At 49.1% G+C, this 6,138-nt stretch overlaps 1 long non-coding RNA gene across 1 annotated transcript; it reads left to right on the top strand.

The window, feature by feature from the left end:
• Positions 1-6: 6 nt before the first annotated feature.
• LOC114687972 lies at positions 7-3,587 on the top strand. Its single transcript, XR_005090543.1, has 4 exons — positions 7-276; positions 2,511-2,548; positions 2,765-2,796; positions 3,227-3,587. It is a non-coding gene; the product is annotated as an uncharacterized LOC114687972 (long non-coding RNA).
• The last annotated feature ends 2,551 nt before the right edge of the window (positions 3,588-6,138 follow it).

The following is a 6,138-nucleotide window of genomic DNA, read 5'->3' as shown; positions in this document are numbered from 1 at the left end:
GTGAGGGAACTCAAGGTTGGTGAAGGAAGCAGAGGAGACAGGGGTGGACATGGACCTAGCAGAGATCTGGGGAGGTTGCTGTGTAGGACACAGCCCAGCAGAGGGAGCTCAGGCTCCTCTCTGACTGCCTGGGGCAGGTTCTCTGCTCCCCTGTCCTCTGAAGGTGGTCTGCACACAGAGGACAGCTGAGAGGGATGGTGGAGGATCAGCACTGATGTCACACTGACACTGTTTCTTCCCCACAGGACAGAGGACTAAAGCCGAAACCCCAGCCAGGTGAGCGCCATCCGGGTCCTCTGCAAGAGCAGCCAGCGCTCTTAACCACTGAGCCATCTCTCCAGCCCCTTCAAATAACATAAAAAAAGAGAACCACACACAGGCCTTCACATCTCCCTAACCACTGACTCTTCCTGTCTGCTTCCTCCTTGTCCTCTATTACCTCAGGCTCCTCAGGCACCAGATTCACAAGCTGACAAGGAGTACAGAGGATCTCAGGAGTCTCCTTCCCAGAAAACACCCACTTTAGGCCTCAGTCTTCCTCCCTCTCTCCTTCCATTTCCTGGGCTGCCCTCTCTGTCTCTGTTTCCTCTCAGCCTTGAACATCCGCCTGGATTCCACAGCTCTCCCATCCTTCCCTTTCTTCTCTCTGTCTTTCTCTATGGTCAGTGAGCCCCGCTGCCCCAGAATCCTTTGTTCCAGATCTTCCACAACTCTTATCCTTTTCTCCCCACCTCCCAACCTCTCCACCCTTCTCTCCTGCCTCTTCTTTTCCTACTGTACATGGCCTGCTCTGACCCTTCCTTCTCCAACCTCTTTTTTTCTGAGAAATGGTCTCATTTAGACCAGGCTGGCCTCCAACTCACTAAAAAGCCAAAATTGAATTTGAATTTCTGATCTTTTGCCTCCACCTCCCAACTGTTGGAAGGACAGGCATCGAACCACACCCAGTTTATGAGGTGCTGGGATGGAATCCAGGGCCTTGTGCAGATAACTCAAGCATCCACTAGCCACACTGCATCCCAGCTTTCTCCATCTCTGCTCTCCCTGTGGCTTCTTTGGCCAGATGCCCTTCCTCCAGTCCCATCTCAGGTCCTTTCTTACCGAACCCAGCCTGAGCACCTACCAGGAGATCTGAAACTTTCTTGTCTTCTAGTTTTCAGAGTAGTGAGAGAGGATAGACTTGGTTCTTCGCATTTCTAGCCTCTTTTCCTGCCCAGGGCAAGCCAATTTCCTAGAATGACTCCCCTTCAGCTAGTACTGAGAGACATCGGCCAGGCAACCTTCCCAATGGCCTCTCATTCTCTTCCAGAGAAGATCTATTCTGAGAATGAACTCAGTCATACTCATCTAGAGTCACTGAGGATGGCAGAGACCATTCAGAGGAACCAGCTCCTGGTGTGTGTGTGTGTGTGTGTGTGTGTGTGTGTGTGTGTGTGTGTGTGTGTGTTCTCCAGTGCCATCCACTCTTTTAAATAATTATGTTTATTGCATTTTGTATGTTTGCATGCATGTGTATCCATGTGTGTGAGTATGACTTGACATGGCCCACATGTGGCGATCACAGGACAACTTCTGAGAGCTTTCTCTTTCCTTCCACCTTGTGGATCCTTGGGATGAAACTCAGGTTGTCTGTCTTGATGGCCTGGCCTTATGCACTACGAAATTTCACCTTGGATTTTGGGTTTTCGTGGTTGTTGTTGTTGTTATTGTTTGGTGTGTTTTGTTTGGTTTAGTAGAGACAGGGTCTCCCACTGGGCTGGAACTCACCAGTTGGACCAGGTTGGTTGGCCAGTGAACATCAGGAGTCCCCTGTCTCCACCTCCTGAGCACTGAGATTACAAGCATGCCCACCATGCGCAGTTCTGTGTGTGTTGTTACTGTTCCTGTGTGTGTGCATGTGCAGGTGCACATCCACATGTGCCCGTGTGTGTGTGTGTGTGTGTGTGTGTGTGTGTGTGTGTGTGTGTGTGTGTACTTGTGCATGTGTGTGGAAGCCAGAGTTCTATGTTGTAACTCCCTCAGGTTCTCCCACCTTTATTTAATATTTATTTTGAGGCAGGGTCTCTCACTAACCTGAGTTCATCAGTTGGGCCAGGCTGCCCAGACAATGAGCCCAAGGGATCCTCCTCTCTCCATCCCCACTCTCCAGGCACATCGTGTTCAGCTTTTTTCACATGGGTCCTGGGGGATCTAAATCTGGTCTTCGTGTTTGTGAAGTGGGCACTTTGCCAGCTGAACCGTCTCTCCAGCCCTCCACTCTATCTTTTGAGACAGGGTCTGTCCCTGAATCTAGAGCTCTTCTGTTAGTCCAGGCCAGTGAACTCCAGGGATGTATCTGCCTGTCTCTGCTTCTCCAGCATCCAGCATCCTGTGGGTCCTGGGTCTGCAATCAGGACTTCCTGTTTATGTGACACTTACTTACCTAACTGAGCCATCTCTGCAGCCAGCACCTGATGTCTTAACCCTTTCCTGTCCAGATTCTGATATGTTGTCCATTTGTTCCTGTGCAGGGACCTCATTGAAAACACTGAGAATGTTGAACCTGAAGGTAAATTCTGCCAGCTTCCTGTTTCCCCACCTGGCTCTGCCTTCTTCTCCCAAGACACCACACTTACATGAGCATCCCTCTGTATTTTCTCCCTTCCCTCCTTCACCCTGTCCCTCCCATATAACCAAGGTCCTCACCTCACTGTTGGATTTCCAGCCATCTGTCTCCCTCCCTGTCATGGCTTGACCTCAGCACTCTGTGTTCCTTTTTCTCTAGGACAATATATGGACCCCAAAGAGAACCCCAAGGTAAGCCACTCAGACTCAGGCCTGAGGGAAGTTAAAGGGATGTTGAAGAAGCAGGCAGAAGGATGCAGGCTGCAGGTATGGGCAGGACACTCAGGCTGCAGCTGCTGCAGGTGTGGCAGGACACTCAGGCTGCAGCTGCTGCAGGTGTGGCAGGACACTCAGGCTGCAGCTGCTGCAGGTGTGGCAGGACACTCAGGCTGCAGCTGCTGCAGGTGTGGCAGGACACTCAGGCTGCAGCTGCTGCAGGTGTGCAGGACACTCAGGCTGCAGCTGCTGCAGGTGTGGCAGGACACTCAGGCTGCAGCTGCTGCAGGTGTGGCAGGACACTCAGGCTGCAGCTGCTGCAGGTGTGGCAGGACACTCAGGCTGCAGCTGCTGCTTTATGGTGGCCACAGCTGCACTGCTGCCATCCAACCTCTTGTCCCCGCAGGATAACAACATCGTGTACGCCTCCATTGCCCGCTCAAGCCCAGCCTCCCCAGGAACACCACCCTGCCAGCCCGTCCATGGGAACCCCCAGGAAGAGACTGTGTACTCCATCGTAAAAGCCAAATGAGTGGGTCTGGGTGACAATCTCAGAGTCACCTGTGCTTCTAGTGGGAAGACTCCCAGCTTCCACTGATACCCACAGCCAGAGACAACAACTCATGGGTCACTGATACCCATGGCCAGAGACAGAAATCCACACGTCAGGGCGTTTGAGCTCAGAGAAAATGAGAAAATCCAGGTCCCTTTTCTAACTTCCTAGATCTTTCTCACAAAAATAAAACAATCTACAGAATTTGCCTAAATGATTCTAATTAAGAGTCACTCATGTGACCCTTAACTTCTGGCCCTCTAAGATTCCCTCCTCTATCACTTTTTTCTAGCTGCCCAAGGCAGGGGATCCCAAAATGCTGGCAGCCTGTCTACACGATGTACACCCACATCTGAGAGGCTAATAACCACCACACAGTGACTGGTTCCCATGGACCACCACACTGGACATCAGCAGCAACCCTAGATAGATGGTGTGAGACAGGGAACTAAACACCAGATGGTCACAATGCTTTCCTAAGGCCATGTCACCCCCAGGAAGTAGGAGAGTCAAGATCACAGAGATGCTTTTCTGAAGGTTCCCCAAACCTGGGTCCTGCTGCTTTCCCCAGCCTCCTACACCCTCCAGAGAAGGCAGGTTGCCATAGCAACTTGAAAGGAAGCACAGCCTAAGCAGTGGACCCAGAGACCTGCTTTATTACCCAGGATGCACAGCTCTGACCTGAAGCATGGAGCAGGTCACCAACCCCGACATTCAACATCTGCTCAGGATCACTGAGAGGCAGTCAGCAGTAGAAGGACCAGAGCACACTACTCCTCAAAGAGGCCCGCCAGGAACTCCTCTGAGCCATCCCTCTGCTGCGACTCCCTCTCTCCTCTGCCTCTCCAGTGTCTTCCATGAGTTGTTCCAAGTCCAGGTCACTGGAACCATCATCTTCAGGGGGAAACTTGCTTCCTTCTGGTCAGGGCTCCTGAGGCCCAGGACCTTCCTTTCCCAATTGCCAAGCCTTGTGTGGAGCTGGTGGAGCAGGGCACTTTGATACAATTTTAATTTCCTTCTCCACGGGTAAGTGGTCACTGAGGCCTTCCTTTTAGAAACTCTAAAATTTTGTTTTGTTTTGTTTTGTTTTGTTTTTGTTTTTCCCAACAGGGTTTCTCTGCATAGCTTTGGAGCCTGTCCTGGAACTCACTCAGTAGACCAGGCTGGCCTCAAACTCAGAAATCCACCTGCCTCTGCCTTCCAAGTGCTGGGATTAAAGGTGTGTGCCACCACAGCCCACACATTTTTTTAGGGCCTAAAGAGAACAAAGGATAAAGTTAAGAGTCCCATTAAGTCAACCTATCCTGATATTTTTGGATTCTTATGTTTAAAGCATCTGAAAGGATTGTCTTTGCCAGAATTCAGAACATGGGCTTTCAGGCCACACTTATATTCCAGCCTTGTGTAACTGTGTGTTCAACATGGGTCTTGAACAAATCTGAACACTTCTGAGGCTTACTTAGTAGAGTTGTATCTGAATTGTCAAGGGGCTGGAAAGACGGCTCAGCAATTAAAACAACTTGCTGCTCTTGTAGAAGCCTGGGTTTCAATTCCCAGTGCCCACACGGTGGCTCACAACCACCTGTAACTCCAGTTCCAGAGGATATGACTCTCGAATAATATTCATGGACCAGCCTTAACAATACTCTTCCCAGGGGCCCCGAGAGACACTACCAACATCGGATTAATAAATCTAGATTCACCAGTTCTTTGACCATTTACTTTATTCCTCTTGACAAAATTCTATCTATACAGCTCAGCTCCATCCTCACATTCAGTTCCTTTCTGTAGACAAATTTCTAAATGGTCTTATTAAATAAAAATCATGGAGACAGAAATTTGGGTTAAAGCCTGAAAGAGATCAGAGAAGCAGAACAAGCCACAGCTAACATCTCCTCATCAACTTCTCCGCCAAACATGTTTCCATGAACTGAGAGCCTCTGATTCCTCATCCGAGTAGATCTCAGCTGAACTGCTGCTCAAAAGCCTAAAATCTTTAAAAAAAAAAAAAAAAAAAAAAAAAAAAAAAAAAAAAAAACCTCTAGTTCCTGTTTTTCATGCCTTATATACCTTTCTGCTCCCTGCCATCACTTCCTGGGATTAAAGGCATGTGTCTTTCCCAAGCAAGACATGAGATCTCAAGCACTGGGATTAAAGGTGTCTGTCACCACTGCCTGACTCTGTTTACAGTGTAGCCTTGAACTCACAGAGATCGAAATGCATCTCTGCCTCCTGAATGCTAGTATTTAAGGTGTGTGCTACCACAGCATAAACCTCGACATTTAATATAGAGGATGTTATGTGAATTTGAAGTCTCCAGAAAGATGATGGGGCCCCACCTCTCTGTACCTATTTTTCCTGTCCTCATAGTTTTAGTAAGCTCCTATGCTTTTGACCTCATCTTCATCCTGTTCCTTTGTCCTCCATCTCTCCTACTTAGCTCCTTACTCCTGGTTCTCAAAAAACTCTACAAGAGATCTGCCTTATCCTCTACAGAATCTCTGCCTTCCTCCCTTCTCTCTGGTCACATGGTTCTGTCTTCCAGGAATCCTGTTCCACCTTATGAAAGACCCTAACCTTTCAGGCTTACACACCCCCCAGCCTCAGGAAATGAGAAACTAAAAATCTAGTTCCAAGGGCAAGTTGACTCAGCCATTGTTCAACCACCCCTGCCACAATGTAACAATGTAAAAAGGTTTCTGTTAAGAGATGTGCTCAACTGTGACTGGGATAGTTGCAGGTGTTCCAGGAAGGACCACTGTGAC

The sequence above is a fragment of the Peromyscus leucopus genome, unplaced genomic scaffold, assembly GCF_004664715.2.
Source record: "Peromyscus leucopus breed LL Stock unplaced genomic scaffold, UCI_PerLeu_2.1 scaffold_1294, whole genome shotgun sequence".
Lineage (NCBI taxonomy): Eukaryota > Metazoa > Chordata > Mammalia > Rodentia > Cricetidae > Peromyscus > Peromyscus leucopus.
Note: the sequence above shows the minus strand (reverse complement) of the source record. Positions and strands in the feature narration are given on the sequence as shown.